At 36.0% G+C, this 21626-nt stretch overlaps 1 long non-coding RNA gene and 1 pseudogene across 3 annotated transcripts in view; both read left to right on the forward strand.

Annotated features, from left to right (window-relative positions):
• Positions 1-21626, forward strand: part of LOC141571686 (uncharacterized) — a 250298-nt gene that overhangs the window by 71723 nt on the left and 156949 nt on the right. For 2 of the 3 annotated variants that reach the window (XR_016020222.1, XR_016020224.1), the window contains 3 exons: positions 3196-3338; positions 15906-15962; positions 17805-21302. This is a non-coding gene — a long non-coding RNA (uncharacterized LOC141571686). Of the gene's footprint in view, positions 1-3195; positions 3339-15905; positions 15963-17804; positions 21303-21626 lie in introns of those variants that run through there. The other variant, XR_016020223.1, reaches the window with a different exon arrangement.
• LOC148758785 (U2 spliceosomal RNA) lies at positions 13946-14042 on the forward strand (annotated as a pseudogene).

The following is a 21626-nucleotide window of genomic DNA, read 5'->3' on the forward strand; positions in this document are numbered from 1 at the left end:
AGTATTCCGTTGTATGAAATACCAGTTTATTCCTTCTCCTGTTGATGGCCAATTAAGTTTTCCAGTGTTAGGCTACTATGAATAATTAGGCTATGAACATCTTTGTCTTTATGTGGATATATATTCCACTCCTAGGTATTTATCTGAGAGAATATATTAATTTCTCTCAGATAAATATTTAGGAGTGAAATTGCTAGGTAATGTGGTACAAATTTGTTTAACTTTATACAAAACTGCAAAACTATTTTCCCATGTCTGTATCATTTTATATACCCACCACAATGTAGATTTCTTGTTCCTCGTCAACATTTAGTATGGTCAGTCATTTTAATTTTAGCTGTTTTTGTGAATGTGAAGTGCTATCTCATTGTGGTTTTAACTTGAATTTTCTTGATAACTTCTGATGTTAAGCATTTTTTCATATACTTATATGTGATTTTTTATTCCCATTTATTAATATTACTAATTTTCTGAAAGCTTTCAAGAAATCATAAATGAGTCTTGTCTTGTAAAATATTTTCTACATTTATTGAGATGATTTTGTCTTAGTTTATGTTCTGTTGATATGATTAATTACAATGATATTTTCAAAGAACCAGCTTTCAGCTTTGTTAATTATCCATAGTTTGTTTTCTATTTTACAGTTTGTCTTTTTTATATCTTTTGTTCTACTTGATATTGTTTTAGTTTGATCATATTTCACTGGACTCCTAACATGGAATCTTAAATATCTGATTTCAAATACTCCTTGTTTTCTAATATAACCGTTTAAAACTATAAAATTCCCTCTAACCACTGATTTACTTGTATCACACAAATATTGATATGTTGTGCATTTATTATTATTCATTAGAAATAATGGCCAGTTTTTAGCCATCTAATATGTTGCCCATTAAATCACACCATGCTGGCAACTGCATTTATTGCTGATATGTAAGGCTCCTGGTATGTGTTCCCATGACCTGTCTTAGCCACAATAACAAAATAGTAACACAAAATTGTACCTGACCCCAGAGTCAACCATCCTAAATTAACCAATGATAATTTTGTCTGTGCTTAATATTTGAAGTTGATTCTACAAGTTTTTTTAATCAATGGAATGTATGCTCCCCTTGCCCTCACTCTCTATTAATAATGGTTATTATTCATTCACAGTTCTTGGGAGGTGACACCCCCCACCACTCCTCACTTTTTTAGCCATCCATTTTCCAAATCCCTTTTGTATTTTAAGAAATATTCCATCCTAAGAATCTTGGTGGGATCTATAGCTCAAGCTCCCTGTACAGAAGCCAAAAGAAGGAAAACTTTCCTTCTCCCTATGACTGGCATTTAGGTGTGTGGGTAAGTGACATTAGCTCAGCAGATCAAACTCTTCTGCTAGGGACATTGATGCTGGGGTAGTAAATACAAGCATGGAGGGACAGTTTTAGATTTAGTACTTGGTGCCATGTACTGCAGTGACTGCCATGGCATCCATTGGTTTCTGTAGTAATGCCCAGGGGCAGTGGTGTCTCATGGTGGTAAGCGTACTGGAGCTAATGGTTGCTTTCTGACCAGATGTGTTCTACAGAGGTTGCTCACCTGATGCTCCCTGCCTGCCTTTGCTTGGTGTCTGCCTGTTTTGGGAGCCTGATTTCCAGTTTTCTTAACAATTCTTAATATCTTATATCCTTCCTGTAAAGCGCACTTCTGTTTAAATTAGAGAGAATTGATTTCTCTTCCTTGAATCAAGGACCCCTAACAGTTATAAGACTCAAGGACAGAGGTCACAGGAACAGTTTGTAGCAAATCAATAGAACGTTCAGTAGATGAAAATCTAGTGTATCTCTCTGTCTCATTACTAGGTAGTTATAGCACCAACTTTTCAGTCAGCTTGAAACAGTAAGCCAGGTGAGTACATCTAACATAAAATGGTTTAGAATTTGTTCTTTTTTTAGGCATAGAATGATGCAATTTACAGATTATGATGTGTGGTAACAAATGACAAAATGTATATCTGCTGGTTTTTGTAAGTAGTATTAGAGCTGGAGAATTATTAACAATATGAATCATTCTATTACTTTCAAGGATGATATAATATTACACACACCCTTAAAATTCTATCAGAAAATATTAGTCATTAAAGAAATATCTATTGGTTCTGTGGCAAAAGTAGTTCACTCAATTTGTATATTTTTCTCTATAGAAAGTAAATTGTGCGCACTTGGAGTTGTACAGTTGCAACATAGCTGACTGAAATTGCTCTCTGCTACCAAAGTGTAACTCGGCTGGATGGTAGAAGTAAGAGCTAACATCTACTTCAATACTTACACTTCTACATAATATAGGATATTTTTGTTAACATTAATTATCTCTTTAAATTTTTTAGGACATTAATATTAAGATGAGAGTACATCTTTAGAATGGAATGCTACATAAGCACATGTACAGAGAGACACAGGTGTTGAGAAAAGCAATCAGGCATAAAAAATATAAACACTGTTCTCAGTTTTCTGTAAGAGTTTAACTAGTGTCCTAAAGTCTACCTTCCAGAAAATAAGACAGTTTTTAAGATTTTAAATCTCAATTAACTTAGAAGTTTGTGGGCATGTACTGATGGTGTTTCGTACAGAATTGATTCAGATGTGAAATCAAGATCACAACCTTCCTGGCAGAGGTTTCCGGTAGGAAATAAAAAAAATTCCCAGTTAATTCTAACATGTAGTCAAAGTTAAAAAGCTGTGTGTTCACTTATGGCCTCAGGTCCCATCTTCTACCCTAAATTGCTTTTCTCCAAAGAATTATGGGGGAAAAATAATCTTCCATTTTAACTTTATAAATTAAGTCTAATTTTAAAAAGCTATTTAATAATAGATAATTATAGAAATACTCTAGTTGTCCTGGAAGAGAAAATACTCTGCTTAAGCACTTAATTACTTAAAAATCACTGGATGACCAAATATACCACATTTTGTCACATACACATTTTTGGGGAATTTTTAACTTTAAGGTAAGTTTAGGTGAATGATAATGTCAGTGAATGTCCCTGTAGTTGTTCCTGAGAAGGTGAAAGCCATAAACTTCCAAGACAGATGTACCTTCAACTTAGAGCGAAATAACACCCTTCCTCTCTACTTTCAGCCGTCTCTAGTAATTGATTTGACCTCTGGGAGAAGTATTAGGAATGCTTATAAGCTGTTCTGTGTTTCTTTTTAGCTGCTTGACACCTCTTCACCTTTATTGAGGAAAGTCTTCTAAATGATTCTATACCTACTGACAACCACAGAATACTGCCTTGGAGAAGTCATGTGGAGAATGAAAACACATTTACTCGTCAACGCTGGAGGTGGAATGAGGAGGTGAATATAAAAGCATATCTTGGTAAAGTACAATAAAATAGAGGAATAAGAGTGAAAAGTCCTCTAAAATGTGTAAAAAGTAATTACACTTATTGGTAGTGAATAAAACTGAAATATGTATCATTTGAATAACTTCAAAAGTTTAACATTACATATTTTTAGGTTTTGTATTCAGAATTTTACCCAAGTTAGAATTCCCATGCTGTGTTGAGTGACAGAGGTGAGGACCAGAATCCACTGCTCTAAATGCTTTCTCCAGTGCTTTGTATTTTTTCGTTTGTTTCTAATTTTTTTTTTAATTGGGGAATATTGGGAAACTGTTTCTCCAGGGCCCATCAGCTCCAAGTCATTGTCCTTCAATCTACATAGTTGTGGAGGGAGCAGCTCAACTCCAAATCCAGTCGTTGTTTTTAGTCTGAGTTGCAAGGGGCGCAGCCCACCATCCTACGTGGGAATTGAACCGGCAACCTTGTTGTTAAGAGCTGGCGACAGTTCACTGTCTTCAATCTAGTTATGGAGGGTGCAGCTTACTGGCTTATGTGGGAATTGAACCTGCACCCCTATAATTCAGGGCTCGAGCTCTAACCAACTGAGCCATCTGGCTTCCCCTTCAGTGACTTAGTTTTTGATTGATGCAGCTAGTTGCTCAGATTTCCACTTGCATTCTTCTGTTTGACGGTAAGAGAACTGGGCTAATTGGGAAATATTTATTAAGCTTCTATTAAAACAAATGTACTTTCTAACAAAGGTTAAAGTTTCCACTGACAAAAATGTAATGTAGTAGAATGCTTTCCATTTTAGGAATGGGCTGTATGAATTCTTTTGGAAAGAACTTACTCCTCTTTAGACTAACTCACCTCTAGGCACTTTTCACATTTCCACTAAAATAGCCACCCAAGTAAATTTTCTAAAATAAATTCAATCACCAGGTGTTTAAGTAAGAACAAAACATTTTAGTAGTTATTTCTAAGTCTTTTTGCATCATGAATATACTTTATTAGTCCTAGTATTATCAGAAAGCAAATCTAATGAAAAAAATGGGGAGATAATTTGTTCATTGTAGGTCGTCACCAAAAGATTTACAAGTATTTTTTCCTGGTTTTCAGAATTTAGCTATCAATTCGGAGCAAAAAGTTTAAAGTGATTTCCTTTTCCTTGCATATGACGTCAGAACCCCCAAGCATGCAGCCTATTATAATCCAGGATGGTACCCAGAGGACGGGAAGGGGAGAGAAAAGCACCCCTAATGACTGAGGCATTAGAAACCTCCTTTGAAGTGACTCCCAAATAAAATGAAGCTAAGGGAAGGTTTCTCAAGCCTCTGTTTCTCAAGGGGCGCTTTGGCCCTTTCAAGGTAACTCTTTCACTCTGATTTCCCTTTAAAGAAGCAGGTGAAAGGCCATTTGGCACCAGCAGGTTCCTTTTACTCCAGCTGGCTGCGAAGAGCGCGGTTGCCAGGCAACCAAGTCTCTGGCTCTCTTTGTGCCTACATCAGGCTAGGAAATTTGGAGGTTTTCAAAGCTGTTGTCTATTGCTGACAACTTACACTGAAATGCCTTTAGGTTTTTAGTACTATTTTTTAAATTCCTTACAGTAAAACTACATTATCTTTCGTCTTGGGGAAGAGACTATTTGGAGAGTATACAGCTATATTTCCACAGGAAAATATCAAGACCTTGACTTCAAAATTCAGAAGTAATTTACATTTTAAAAGAAGAGCAAATGAGCATCACAGCTGCATTTCATATGTTCCTTCCTGTCAGCCTAATTTCTTTCAGTTTCTTTCTTTCCCTCTTCTTTCACTTTTTAAAATTTTTATTTGCTTTCCTCTCTTTTTAAAAATTTATTCCACCCCACTTCGATGTATGTTTCTTTTGTCTCTTTCTTCTCTCCAGTGACATGAACTGTGTTATTGACCCATTCATCTTTAATCAGTGGCTCATCCAATGAATTTGAAGTGAGTCAAACTTTTCTTTACAACCTCACCGGTTTATATTTTATTCTTATTTCTGAACTCATTTTATTTTTGTTTTAACCTGTGGCAAGGGAGGGTTATGGTGACATAACCGACAAAATATTCCCAGTTGTTATTTGGACTTACCTCATTCCTGACAGAGAAACCTACCCCATTGCTCTCTGAGCCTCCCAGTGTGGTCTTTCTCTTGTATCGTGGTGTTTTGGGCACATGCCATTAGCCTTGAACCTACAGCATTCACCAAGGGATTTTGGCCTTTCATTAATGTAGGACATTCTCATAAATGCATAATGTTATGAAGATATTTCATTGAGAGGCATTCAATTTAAAAAGACAAAAAGACATGAAAAGGATATGCTTCCTTTTCTGTATTTTATCTCTGAGGCTGACAATGACTCATAAAATAAATGAGAGCAATTTGGTCTGGTTATGCTTTTATTATCAGTGCTCCACTCTGGTCCTAGTAATGAGGAAAGAAAATGGGTTCAAGTTCTCCTGGAAAGATGTACACTCAAGACAGCAACGCCTTTCAAACTTGGACATCTTCTGGTACCTCCCCCCACCCCCCCACACACATCTGATGTTTATCACTGTGAAAAATTGTGGGGACAGAGTCCCAGTGAGCAGTGTCCAGGCTCTCAGCCTCATGTGGAAAGGTGCTGGCTTGGGATGGCCAGCTATAATCAGATGGCCATCCGCTGTGGCTGGGTGGCCATCTGCTGTTACCAGTTAGCCATTAGCCACTAATATAACTGCCGTGGCTACACTAGTGGGGTGGTTGGTTGGCAGAGAGGTGGATTGCAGCTAGCAAGTGGAATGGGTTGGTTGGCAGAGAAGCAGATGGCGGACTGCGCATTTTGTGGCTCCTGCTTCCTGTGTCTCCAACCCAGCAGCCCGGGAGACTTATAGTGGTATGAACCCCACATCCATAGCTCCATTGGTGTTCCTTTTTTGGCCTCGCCACATCTGTCTTCTTATGTGGGGAGCAGGACCAGAGACCCCGCATGACACAAAAATTATACTAATTTTGATTTCTTTGTTCACTAAAGATTTGTTATAATATGATAGTAGTCCTACTCAACATTATTGCCTTAAAATCTGTTGTTTCACATAAATTCATTTGTTAAAACTTATAAACAACGGGCTCAATTGTTAATATACTTACTGTTGTGATTTTGAATAAGTATGCCACCAATCACCAATGTATTTCTGGAACCATAAGTAAAAACTACTCTCCCTTTGTGATTCAGTATTTGATCTTCCAAATGTGCTAGGAAAAACATAGTAGAAGGGTTTTATCCTTTTCCATATGATAAAATCAGGATACTGTACTTTAGTAGGCCAGAACACAGGAGGTATGGATTTGAATCTGAATTTGATTCGTTGCTAGCTTTTGGACTTTGGACAGCCTCCTTAACTTTCATCTCCATTTCATCCTCTGTAAAGTTGTGAGGTTGGAGTAGATACTCTCTGAGATACATTCTGTTGTTAAAATTACATGATACAATTTGAAAATCACTAAACCTATCAGTGAGTCTTATTTAAGAAAGGGGTAATATAACATTTTTAGCTGGTAAAGTTTTTAAGTGAAAGAAAATATTTAAACATCCTTGTATTTATGAGTGAGCTATTTTTCTTTTTACTAGACATGCAAGCTCAAAATTCATATCTGTTTCTGACTATAGCCAGTGGTAAAAAGCACAATTTCTGGAGACTGGACATGCTCCTTAATGTCTTAGTGCTCAGTTTATTCATCTGTCAATAAGAAATAATAGCAGTGCCCATATCATAGGGAAATTGCGAGGATTAAGTGAGGTGATTCACTTAAGCCCTTAGCAAATGACTGGAATATTAATGTGTTCTTGATTGATATATGTGAGCTTTTACTATCACTCTGCTATCACTAGCTATCCCAAGCTACTATCATTTCATACTTTATTGGTGTAATAATAGCCTCTTAGTTTTAAAGTATCTTCTTTTAAAATCTATTCTATCCGTTTCTCCCAGCTTAAACTGCCCCAAATACAATTCTCATAATTTCCCTCCCCTGCTAAAACTATAGCAACAGATTTCAATAAACCACATACCCAGTAGAATTGAGTATAAATTAGCCTGACATTTAAGGTGCTCATTAATATATTGGTTCAATTTATCTTCCAGCTTTATGCTATTGCTTTCTCATCTATAAATGTACTGGCTGAATGGAACTCCCAGATGTCCCTGGGAACATGTGCTCTGCTTGCCCCTGCTAAACAATTAAGGCCAGAAGCTGTGATAGGTCTATACCCCAGTATCAGTCCAGAACCTGGCACACAGTGGGCATGCAGTATTTGTCTATATGAACTACCTCTTCTCATGCTGTTTTCTCCCAGAAAAACTCTCTTTTTTCTTTACCTATATAACATCTGTCCTCCCAGGGCTCATCCAAATATCATGAGTTACCACCATTCGTAAGCAATCTACTTCCTCTCATAGTACTATCACGCATCAATCTTGTAGCGTTTATATTCTGCTATGTTTATATTTATTTTTGTCCTTATGCTCTAATTTGTAAATGGCATTGAGGGCAGTGTAGAATGTCTTATTCAGTTTTATTTCCTTCAATGCCTAGACATTGTTTTAACTATGTTAACTACCAGTGATTTGGTGGTGACTGAATTAATATGACTAACAGAATAATATTTATTATCTGTTGTTTTGTCATCGTAAAAAAAGAAAAAAAAATTACCCTGTTTCCGTAGATGCAAATCTACATTCCTTGCTAAGCTTCTGAGTTTCTCCTTGTCTAGTCCTACCTTCTCTGTCTGATATGACTTTTGGTAGCTGCTGAAGTCATAGTAGCCTTCTCATTATTCCATGGACATGCCCAATTAATTCTTATCCCTATTCCTTCACCGATGTTTTCTTTACCTTAGTGCAATCCTTAGCTTCTTTTCATCTATTTAAGCCTTACTTTAGTTCCCATCTCAGTTCCCCAAATCTCAGTGGAGCACTCCATGATGACTTCTGCAATGTTTCTTCTCTTTCATTGAGGAAAGAGAAATTAATGCACTTAATTTAGCACTTAATCATACAATTTAATCATACAAACATCCCAGAACAATGAAACAGGCAGAGAATTTACAAGTGCAGTACTACAGGAATTCTAATATGGAAACTCGAAAGAGGTTGTTCCATTTTACTTCTTCCCTTGGTTACCCTTATAGTATCTATACACATATCATTTTTGACAGCTTGTTTGTAAGATGTTGAAACAATTGAATCTGCTCTAGCAAACAGTATGAATTTACATTTGGTAGGTGCTGATTATATTTTAATTCAATAGAAAAATATAATTTAAATTTGTACCTAAATTTTTCATATGTTTTAGTCTTGTAACCTAATTAAATATTAGATCCTTGGGGACAGAGTCCAAATCTGGAACTTCCTTTGGATTTCTCTTATTAGCAAACGTAATGCTGGTCACACTAAAGATTTTCAACACATGAACAATTTTCATTTTAGTTGGGACCTACCTGCCGAAATGGCCTAGTTCACTTCAGGTTTATTTCGTAATAAATGACACTCTAACTTCATTCCATTTTTCTTGGTCTATTGGTTCTAAGTTACTGTCATACTTACAATTTTTTCTTGGTCTATTGCCTTTAATTTACTATCAGAATTACTGGAATTTTCAGTAACTAAGGCAACTAAAGTTATACCGTTGGAGGAGACTTTCACAGTTACATCTTGGGGGTAGGTACACAGGGTGGGATAGGATTGGCTCTCTATACTACCTTCATACTGTTTTCACCTTTCGACTGCAGATGAAAATAGAATTTAGTATTAATATTTGTTAAGTGACCTATATAAACAACTGTGCTAGACCCTTTATTTATACCATCTAAATTTATCTTCTCAAAAAGTCTATGTAGTTGATAGTACAAACTATTTTTATAGATATGAAAACTAAAGCTAAGAAAGAAGTAATTTACTCAAGTCTTTATTCTTAATTTAATCTCCAGTCTGTCTGATTCCAAGGTCCCTGCCAACAGAAGGACACAAGACAGTGGATCTCCTATTTCAACATGCAGAAGTCTGACCTGAGGTCCTATTTAAAATATGTATTACCGGGATATACAACAAATATTTCAATTTATTAGGTTTGGGGTGAAGCCCAGGAATCTATATTTTAATAAACACAAAAAAGGATTCATTTGGGAAAATATTGAGATAAGAGTTAATAGTAATAATAATAACAACAATAACAACTATAAAACATATGGATCCATACCACAGTGTTCATAAGTTACTGCACCAATTTACTATGTGTCAGACACTGTGTTGTTAACCATTTATAACATATTTTGTCATTTAATTCTCACAACCACCTTATAAAGTATATGTCATTATGATCTCCCTTTTATGTGAGGAGGGAACTAGGGTCAGAGAGGTCACATAATTGGTAAGTGGTGGGTATCGTCTGACTCTAAAGCCCATGCTCACAACTCTATGAAAGAGGCAGCCAAATGAAAGAAAAGCCAAGGAAACCACTGTCATAGAGTCGAAAGGAAGAGAGCACATCAAGAGCAACCGATGTCAATGCCACAGAGTTAAAGTAGAATTGGTAAAGAGAAGTGTTCCCTGCATTGGTAAATGAGGACGTCATTGCTGACCCTAGCAAAATCAAGTTGAATAAGAAAATGGTATAGTAGGGCAGAATTTAGAGAGCTAAAGAATAAATGATATGTGGTATATAAACCAAAAACAACAAAAGAACAAGACAAACAAATGAGAAACAAAAACTCATAGACACAGACAATAGTTTAGTTACCAGAGGATAAGGGGGGTGGGGGGTGGGAGATGAGGGTAAGGGGGATCAAATATATGGTGATGGAAGGAGAACTGACTCTGGGGGGTGAACACACAATGGGATTTATAGATGATGTAATACAGAATTGTACACCTGAAATCTATGTAATTTTACTAACAATTGTCACCCCAATAAATTAAAAAAAAGAACACACACACACACACAAAAGAATAAATGAAAGATACAAAAGAAATAAAGAGTATAAATCCTCACTTTATAAGTTTCCAACAAAAAGTAAGGGAATAAGGAAGGGATGTTTAAGGGATAAAGCAAATTTGATAAACATTTAAAAAACATATAGGATAGTCATGAAAATCTTGAGGAAAAGGAACAATAAAGAAAGAGAAGTGGATAAAATTGAAAAATGTAAAATTAATAAGACAGAGTCTTGGAAAACATGGGCTACATATATTAGTTTGTATAAAGGCACTTAACTTTTCAGAGATAAAGGGAATAAGAAAAAGATAAGCACACTTGTGGATACAGATAGGTATGTGACTAGAGATGCAGACATGGGCATTTATGTGTAGGGAGATGGAAAGTTAAAGTAGCTCATATGTGAAGAATTCTATTTTTTGTGTTGGAAAACTTAATAGAGCCGTCCAGCCAACTGATGAAGATTTAGAAAAGCTACTTTGAGGAAATAGAGAAAGAAGTGACTAAAAACATATAAAAGGATTGCTATGGGATTATAAACCCAGCTAAGGAAAAAGATCACACATTGCAATGGCCTCAGGATATATGGTTATGTGATTTTCTTCAGTGGAAGCAGACAGGGAAACACCAGCATTGGGTTCATTTCAGCTTATGGGTTTAATGAAACAAGTGGTGTGGGGCAACAGTAAAATGAAATTGAGTGTGTTGATAATAAGCTTGTTGAAACGAAGGACTCTGGGGCTGGAATTGAAATGAAGGACTCGGATTGGAAACTTAGGAAAGAAAATGAAGCTAGTAGAGGCTTATAGAAATAGAGAAAAGGGTGATGAAGGAATGGTTTTGAAAGAGATGGTAAAGTAGTAAATGGTAGCAATAGGGAAACAACTGGAAAGGTAGGCAGTTGTGAGCTGAAAATGGCAATGTGTGGGACCTAACATATTGTAGAATACATGGCAGCAACCTCAAAGAAACGCAACATTTTTTTAGCTCCCTTCATCCAATTACTTTTCCTTTTAGGAAATCTAAGGTCCCTGTGTTTCGAAGAAGAGGTCTGACTTTGGCCTTGCGTTATCTTCTCGGGTACTGAGCTTCATGATTATTTGGAACTTTATCCCCTGCGTCTTCATTACTATCAATTCTGCTATTGGTTACTCTTTGTTAGTCAAATCAGGACATAGAAGTATTTATTCCTCTAATTTCTGAAATAATAATTTCAATATGTAGGCCAGGCATTCCGGATCACCTGGGGCGCATGTTAAAAATTTAGATTTCTGGCCTTTACACCAGACCTACTTAATCAGAATCTCTGTTGGGGGTAGATTCCCCCAAATCTATATTTTTAATAAGTTCCACAGGAGATTCTGACTCACATAACTATCTTAGCAGATGAGTCTCAGTAAGGCAGATTTTACTACATTTCTCTCCGGTATTTATTAATTCATACTATGTTTTTACTGTTGATTCCTATTTGTGGAGCAATAATGTTGCTTCTGGTGGGTTTTAAGGTTAGGGTTGAGAGGCAAGAAAGCAGCAATTTCACCTGAAATTGGTATGTTTCCTAAATCTCTCTCTAATATATGACCCCCCTTACATACACACCATATCTCCATCCACTGTTAACACTAACACCTAATGCATTTGGAAAAATAACACCAAAGGACAGATCAAAGTGGAAAAGAATGATGGGATTAAGAGACTAGATGGAATAACTCTAAACAGTAGTGTGATTACAAGTAAGAGGTGCTTTAAAAATTGGGTAGGTGTAGAGAATGGGTAGGTGAGTAGGAGTTTCAATTCAGAAAGACATGGAAACATGTTGATGGCGACTGCAGATATACTGCTCTTTTTTTAGTTGAGATCTGATAGATGCCCATGTCTTTGAAACCTACTGCCACAGTTACACTTTGCTTTTCTGGTATTTCTGTGATCAATTAATAATCAATGATTTTTTCTTTCCACTGCATTGTTGTGCTGTTAAATCTCCCACACTGAACAATTTCAGTTTACAAGCAAAAAGAAATCTTATTTTGGGTATTCTGGCACCTAATGGCAAGTAAAGCATAATTATTTTCTTCAGTATCTTCTGACAGTTTTCAAGGAACAAAGGCACAGTGCTGATCTAAAACGTCCCCTCAGTGACATAGAAGACAGGCTTCTGTATATTGGAGTTATAAATCAGGCAGCAAATAAGCACATTCATGGATGAAAAAATGTATCACTTGGTAATACTCTACATGGTGACATCCTAATCCATAAGCAATGGAAACCTTTTCAGAAGTATCTTTTTGAGAAGGAACTATATCTTAGATACATTTTCTTCGTATTTGCAAATTATGCTTTTATTATATCTTTATTAATGATTTCAGTTTAACCTTATACAGAGGCTCCCTCTCCCTCTCCCCCACTCATTCTCTCCTTTACCACCCCAACAGTCTTTTCTCTGTTTCTCTGTGTAAGGAGGCTCATTGGCATATTTGTTCCTTCACGTTAGGAATCGTAAGAATAGAAAAATTCAAAATCTCGTAATCTGAAGATTTAGAGTATGGAACATGCTTTTTTTTGATGAAGGATAAATGACTGGCTGTTAAAGATCATGCAAGTTACCCTTCACTTGATAGAAATTTATGAATTCAGTTTCTCCATAGACCATGTAAGCTTCACCTCCCCCAAGTGAATCACCAATGTCTTGTCCCTTCTGCTTCCAGTCCTAGTGCTCAGGCGCACCGACTGTCTAACTGTCTATGTTCAGGCTGTACTGCAAGGCAACAGCAAACATGACCTTCCATTGCTTCTACAAACACCATTTTCAATTGCACATACCCCACAATGAGAGAATTTTTATTAGGTTGGGACCAAAATAGGCAATATTAATTCAATTTGTTTGCTTAATAAATTCTGTCCAATATTAGATTTTTTTTTTAAATGAACTTATGGCCTTTGTCTTCTAAAATCCACCATGTAGTTGCCCTATTCAGTTTGGACTATGGCTAATGATACTGCTTTGCTGCCATTGAGCTGTGACTTTTAGATGCGTTCATACTTTAGGAATCATACCAATCTCTGGAGTAACTAACACTTGCCCTTGACTTTGTGTCCATTTTCAGATTCCAGGACTTAGCCCAACTGGATGTTCTTTTGGTACCCTGGCCCCAGTCTTCTCTGATCTGAATTCTGAGGCCATGAATGAAACCCTGGCTATGATGCTCTTTGATACATCTGACTTTGTACACACTACGTAGTCCTTTCTCTTTTTTAAATTCAATTTATTGGGGTAACAATGGTTAGTAAAATTACATAGGTTTCCAGTGTACAATTCTATAATACATCATGTATATGTCAGATTGTGTGTTCACCACCCAGAATCAGTTCTCCCTCCATCAGCATATGTTTAACCCCCTTTACCTTCTTCTACCACCTCCCCCCCACCCCTTTACCCTCTGGTAACCACTAAACTATTGTCTGTGTCTATGAGTTTTTGTTTCTTTGTTTGTCTTGTTCCTTCGTTGCTTTCAGTTTTGTATCCCACATATGAGTGAGGTCATATGGTTCTCGACTTTTTCTGTGTAACTTATTTCGCTTAACATAATAACCTCAAGATCTATCCGTGTTGTCACAAATGGCACTATTTCATCTTTTCTTATGGCTAAGATCTAGTATAGTATCTATTCATATCAGTTTAATATCTGATATGCCCTCTATCCTTTCTTGCACTATAGCCATCTACCATCACTTAGATGTAATTACCACCTACCTTCATGATGGAAACATTTTCCTAAATTGCCTTTATGATACTCCTCCTCAAATCCATTGTCTATATTATTGTTAAATTAGTTGTCCTCAATATACACTTTCAATATATTCCCTAGTGAAAAACTCCAATGCCTGTGGACTGCTTACAAAATCAAATTAACATTCTTTTATTCATTCTTTTATGTCTTCATTCGTAATCTCTTCTCTACCTCTTTTTTCCAGTCATGTCTCTAGTCATTTTCCTACCTATAGCTTTTACTCTGCTTTTCTTGATGTTGATGGATTACACCTTTTACTTTTTTATATATTATATTATTTCTCCCTGAAATACCTTCCCTCTCTAATTCAGTTATGAAGATCCTATTCATTTTCTAAGATTCAAATAAATTCTACATCTTTTGCGAGGTTTTCCTAATCGTTCTTGTAGGGCGTCATTTCCCTTATCTGAATTCCTACAGTTTTGTGTTTTACTCATTTGTTCCTCACAGATAGTGCTGTAGCTATTTTGGAATATAGCGTATCTGTGCTATGCAGTGAGTATGGGGCAGCTGTTGTAGACTTAATATTGTTTAGCAATTAATTCTCCTCTCCCTACCACATGGGCAGAGTATATTTCCCCATTCAATTGATTTTGGGCTTGTCCATGTGATGACTTTCCCAGTGAAATCTGGGCAGAAGAGACAGTGTGACCATTCTTTAATGGTCTTAAGCACCATCATAAATTTCTATTTTCTCTTGCACTGTTGCCATTTGCCATAAAACCATGTCCCACTTAGTCACTATTTCTTCAGTCTTGGTGCCAGAATAAGCAATATGTGGAGTAGATATGAACCCAAGCATGACCCTGGAATTATGCTTACCCAAACCCAAGTGAGCCCAGTTGGGCCAAGCTATAGTAGACATAAAATCATGAAGAAGAAACAAAATTTTTTTTCTGTTTTATTTTAAGACTTTAAGTTCAGTTGTTTGTTACTGTGGCAAAACTGAGTAATGCAGCACTAAATAAGATATTGTGTCTAGAGAGAAGAGGTAAGTCTTCTGGGGTGGCTACTTAGATACAGATCAATTTAATTTGGCTTCTGTTTATTATTTAGTATATCCCACACCAACTTCTGTTAGCGAACAAATGTAACTTTGGGAAACTATAGCCAAGAAAAATTAGATATATTCAAAACAAGAAGCAATTGCTATTTTTACCTCATGTAGTAGTTCTACACGGTTTTATATTTTATGAAGGACTGAAGGTATCCACTTCAATTAATAACAATATTTCTGTAGCTTCTGCACAACAGTGACCTCTATAGACACAAGCTTACTCTATGGTAATAGAATTTCTATTATGTTACAGAATCAGAGACTGTTTAATTAGTGTAGTCCTTGAGATGATTTGGCCCAACAACTTCATTTTGCAAGCAAAGCAACTGGAGTCCACAGAGGCAAAATTTCTTTCCTAAGTCTCCTGTTGGAGTTTGGGGGGGACCAGGGATGGAGGTTAGGGATCCTGATTTCTAGATCATAATGCCTATAATATTGAAAAAAATGTTTTCCCCATATAATTGTCTCAGGATGAATTTTAAAGAAAGTTGATTATAAATATTATAAATTCTTGTGTTGATTCGACTTAGATACAAGAGGTAAATTTTGGAGGTTGGAAATTTGTGTTATCTGTAGAGAAAAGGAATTATTAATATATCTACCAAATATTCTTCCATTTTCCTACCAATATTGGCCATATTGTGCATTTTTATTTATAGTATTTTTCATAGTTTATAGTTATATAATTATTTTGTGATTATTCAATTAATGTACATCTTTTGTATATCTTTCCTTTTAGGTTCCATTGAGGCCGAGACAATGTATCCCCAGTAACTGGCACAGTACTTGACACATGGTAAGTACTCAATACATTTGTGTAGAATGAATGAACAATCTTTCATCCACTCCAGACAAGTAGAATGATCACGCTTCATCATATGTTGTGAAGGATGTCCCATGCTAAATGATCTCTTATTGCCAAATTGTCAACAGAATATATTAGTTTTTAATGGAATCCAAAGGAAATGGATTAATGACTTACCATCAGCAATTTTTTATGAACAGATCACATAATGAACATAATATTAAAATACAGCATTAATAATAACAATGAAATATAAATTGGCACAAAATAATTGCATTCAAATTATTTCATTTAAGAAGGAAAGGGTGTACAGTGACTCATGAAATGGAAATCTATTTAAGTAGAATTACTAGAATTACTAATAAATGATTTCAAAATCATTTGAATGACTAATGCTTAAGATACAGAAAACTAAAAATGCAACAGTGCTTCTAATATACTATCTTGCTATTTAGAAAAAAATCTGTTAGATTATGATGGATTCATTGCCTAACTCTTAAATGGTGCCTTACTGAGTCATGTAAAACAAAGTTTTAAGGAGAATAATACAGGTCTCAGATACTTATTTTGACAACATTTTTGTGACTCCAAGGCTAAAAGCGTAAGAGGAAAGAGAACACCTACATATACCTCAGTACCTGCATTCATTGTCCTGAGGTGAGGGTTACCAGCTCCCCAAATAATGTCTATTCTGCTTTCTTTGCTGTTTGACTTCCTGTATTCTCTAAGAAATTACCATAGACTGTTTAAGAACAGTGTGAGGCCCTCTGGCATCCGGCATTATGATAACATATAATAAAACTTCAACCAACCAAAATGCATTATTGTTAAGTAAAAGTTATACATGTATACCTATGGTTATAAAAAGGCCACATCTTGTTGGACTTTCTGACAAGGCCACCAATATATAACATATCTTTTTTCCACATGATTGCTAAATGATTTGAGAAGTAAAACAAAAGAGTAAATATGTAAGCCCAAGATATCACCTTCATCACTAATGGAGGCCAGGAAGCAGATTGCGGCTTTAGCTCCATCAGCCCAATGAGCCTGCTTCCCCGCATTAGAGAGACTACATCGATTTACAGAAAGAGGGGGCTTGGGCCAAGTCTCCTGTCATCATACCAGAGGTGGCTCCTGCATGGCTTCCAGCATGAAAGCAAAGGAAGACTCACGGTCCCTGTGGGAACCTGGCTTCAAGAGAAAACAGGAGGGTGGAGGATGTCTAGCTACTCTTCCTAAGTTTTCAGTCAGAAAAATCACTCTGTCTTCCTGGAAAGAAAGTGACTAACAGCAATAAAAAGATGCCAGAATACATTAATTGAGCTTTCTAAACACAAAGGAAATGAAGAGTAGAGGGAAGCTTGCTCAATTATACATGTTGAAAATGTCTTTAGTGGCAATATACTGGTTCTTGTCCCCCAAAAAGCAGGGACAGAATTGGATTTCACATCTTCCGCTTTCGGGAATAAAAAGACTTCAGTCAAAAGAGAAAAGTAGGAACAATTTCTGGCAAGAAATTTATTTAGATGTGGAGAATAGTACTAGGCATCTTTCTGTAGAAGAGCATTGAACTGTTGAAAATCAATTGAAGGTCATAAAAGAGGCAACTTAATTCGCTTTTAAAAAGAAAGGGTACATTTAAAATATGTTCATCTAGTTTGTAGAGTTATTTATCATAAAAGATTTACATGTTTGTTGTAAAAAATTTTAGAGAGTAAAAAGACAGGTTAAAAAAACGGAACTTTCTTATTCATGCTTCTCAGTAGCAATTTCTCTTCATGTGTTCATGTTTTCTTTACACAAGTGTTCTCTATATATTTTCATGTTTAGATCTTGCAGACTGTGCTATTTGATGACATGGGAAATGCAAATGCATCTCAATCTGGATGTGGAATTTACTAAAAAGGTTTAAAGGAAGAGACTTTCATGAAAGGACTCCAATCAGAAGTGTGGTCAGGATTAGGTAACAAACAAGGGAAGGTGGAGCATCAGAGGCTAGCGATGACAGGAAGCTAAAAGGCCAAATGGATAAAATAAAGACTTAACGTTTTTCTGGAGCTCTGTGGAAACCGAACTGGCAAAAAATCTGTGTGATGCAGTCTGTGGCAGTCAGCCTTTCAGAGGACAGATCAGGGAAGGGACGGGAAGAGAACACAAGGGTGAAAAGCAAATGGAAAATAATCAGACACAAGTTATTAAACATCTCTTGTAATAGAATTTTAGGGCCATATTACATTTAAATATAACCATACTATCTATTCCAACCACTACCCTGTTATCTATCCTTTAGGCTGCGTCCAATGTTTTTGCTGTTATAAATAACATTGAAATACATATGTTTCTTCATTTCTGCAATTTTTTTAAAATTAAAGTTTATTGGGGTGACAATTGTCAGTAAAGTTACATAGATTTCAGGTGTATAATTCTGTAATACATTATCTATATATAACATTGTGTGTTCACCACCCAGTTCTCTTTCCATCACCATATATTAGACCCCGTTTACCCTCTTCTGAAGCCCCCTTGCCCCCTTACCCTCTGATAACCCCAAAACTATTGTCTATGTCTATGAGTTTTTGTTTCTTCATTTGTCTTGTTCTTTTGTTGTTTTCAGTTTTATATACCACATATCAGTGAAATCATATGGTTCTCTACTTATTCTGTTTGACTTATTTCACTTAGCATTATAATCTCAAGACCCATCCATGTTGTCACAAATGATACTATTTCATCTTTTCTTACTGCTGAATAGTATTCCATTGTGTATATATACCACAACTTCTTTATTCATTCATCTATTGAAGGACATTTTGGTTGTTTCCTTTCTTGGCCACCGTAAACAAAGCTGCAATGAACATTTGAGCATGCATGTCTTTATGGATAAATTATTTCAGATTTTTTCGGTAGATACCCAGGAGAGGGATTGCTGGCTCATATGGTAATTCTATTCATAATTTTTTGAGGAACCTCCACACTGCCTTCTGTAGCGGCTGCATTAGTCTGCATTCCCACCAACAGTGTATGAGGGTTCCTTTTTCTCCACAGCCTCTCCAACACTTGTTACTATTTGTCTTGTTGATGATAGCCATTCTAACTGGGGTGAAGTGATATCGCATTGTGGTTTTTATTTGCATTTCTCTGATGATTAGTGATCTTGAGCATTTTTTCTATGTCTATTTGCCATTTGTATATCCTCTTTGGAGAAATGTCTCTTCAGGTTCTCTGCCCATTTTTCAATTGGGTTGTTTGTTTTGTTGTTGTTGAGTTGTATGAGTTCCTTGTATATTTTGTATATTAGCCCCTTATCAGAGGCACTGTTTTCAAAAATCTTCTCCTATTCAGTTGGTTGCCTCTTCATTTTGTCGATGGTTTCTTTCGCTGTGCAGAAGCTTTTATGTTTGACATAGTCCCATTCATTTATTTTAGCTTTTACTTCCCTTGCCTTTGGAGTCAAATTCATAAAATGCTCTTTGAACCCAAGGTCCATAAGTTTAGTACTTATGTTTACTTCTATGCAGTTTATTGTTTGAGGTCTTATGTTTAGGTCTTTGATCCATTTTGAGTTAATTTTTGTACATGTAGACAGATAGCAGTCCAGTTTCATTCTTTTGCACATGGCTTTCCAATTCTGCCAGCACCATTTATTGAAGAGGCTGTCTTTTCTCTATTGCATGTTTTTTTCTTCTTTGTCAAAAATTATCTGTCCATATTTATGTGGCTTTATTTCTGGGTTTTCAATTCTATTCCATTGGTCTATGTGTCTGTTTTTCTGCCAATGCCATGCTGTGTTGATTATTGTTGCCCTGTAGTACAAGCTAAAGTTAGGAAGTGTGATATCTCAAGCATTGTTCTTTTTCTTAGGGTTGCTTTGGCTATTCGGGGTCTTTTGTGGTTCCATACAAATCTGATGATTTTTTGTTCTATTTCTTTCAAAAATGCCATTGTATTTTGATGGGGATTGCATTAAATATGTATATTGCTTTGGGTAATACGGCCATTTTAACTACGTTGGTTCTTCCAATCCATGAGCATGGAATTTCTTTCTATTTCTTTGTGTCTTGTTCAATTTCTTTTAAAAATGTCTTATAGTTTTCAGCATATAGGTCTTTAATTGCAATTTCCTTAGAGTAAATTCTTGGAGGTTGAATTATTACATTAAAAAGTACAAATGTTCAGGGGCGGCTGGATGGCTCAGTTGGTTAGCACGCAAGCTCTCAACAACAAGGTTGCTGGTTCAATTCCCGCATGGGATGGTGGGCTGCGCCCCCTGCAACTGAAGATTGAAAACGGCGATTGGACTTGGAGCTGAGCTGTGCCCTCCACAACTAGATTGAAGGACAACGACTTGGAGTTGATGGGCCCTGGAGAAACACACTGTTCCCTAATATTCCCCAGTAACATTTTCTTTTAATAAAAGTACAAATGTTCCTAGGCTTCTTAAAACTTGCTGATAAGACTTTGAATCTAATACATATTATTCTTGCACCATCAATGCAGACATGTGTTTGCTTTACTGCACATTGTATAGTACTGCATATTCCCATGAAAATTCTTTCTTATTGTGATGACTTTTTCCAGAGAATCATATTTTTCACAAAAATCACATCTGCATTTGTAAAAGAATATTTAAAACTTCATCTCTTTAATTTTGTTACAAATATTTTTCCATGTGCTTTTTGAACTCTTAAAATTATGTCAGCATTGTGTGGTGATAATAGTGTGTTGTTGTGCTTTGCTACGGCCTCTGACCAGAATCAATGACTTAACAATCCCGTCTCTCCAATGAGGATTTGCGTTGTTGCCTTCATTGTTTAGCACCTTATGACTTACAATGATGTATATTTTCTGATCTATCTGGTTTATTTCATATTTAAGTCAGTCCAGTTGTTTGTAATGTGCTAAAACAGAGCAGCTCTGTAATACCAACCTGTCCTGTGAGATATTTTGACAATGAAAGGCAACTAAAGATAGGCCCCGTGTTCCCTAATGTATTGGGAGGCGCACCACCTCCTTCTTTACCTTTCAGCTCTTGCTGATCAACTTTAATGATGATGATGGTAATGACAGCAGTAACACAACACAACTGCAACAGCAACTTTTGAGTGCTTAGCAGGGGCGGGTATTGTGAAGTAGCTACCACATCACATCAGCTCAAACACTGCCACAGTAACTCTTTACAAGTCATGAATACAGTTTTTGGAGACTTATTTTGTTCTTCACCAAATCCTGTTGATTTTGTTTTCCAAATACTTCTTAAATTTCTCCACTTCTTTCTATTCTCACTACTTGTTCAAACGGTCTTCTCTTTTGCTACTTTAATGCAACATTTTCAACTCTCATCTTGTTTGACCTCTTAGAAGCCTGCTGTTTAGCATATTTATTAATTTTTTAAAATTTCAATGTCTACTTTTATTTCCAGAATATCCACTTGGTTCTTTTCCAAATACATCTGAGTTATTTTCCTCATAAAAATCTTTATTCTTCATCGATTCTCTTGCTTCCTTGATCTCTCTGAATATTTTAAAATAACGTATTTTAAAACCTCTCTCCAATCACTTTGATCTCTATTTCTTCAGTATGAATGATCCCATTATGGCTTTCCCTAAGCTTGTCTCCCATGGGAGGTTTTTCTCTAAAAGGACTGGACATTTC

Source organism: Rhinolophus sinicus, chromosome 2 (genome assembly GCF_057876585.1).
Source record: "Rhinolophus sinicus isolate RSI-liver-muscle chromosome 2, RSI-T2T, whole genome shotgun sequence".
Taxonomy (NCBI): domain Eukaryota; kingdom Metazoa; phylum Chordata; class Mammalia; order Chiroptera; family Rhinolophidae; genus Rhinolophus; species Rhinolophus sinicus.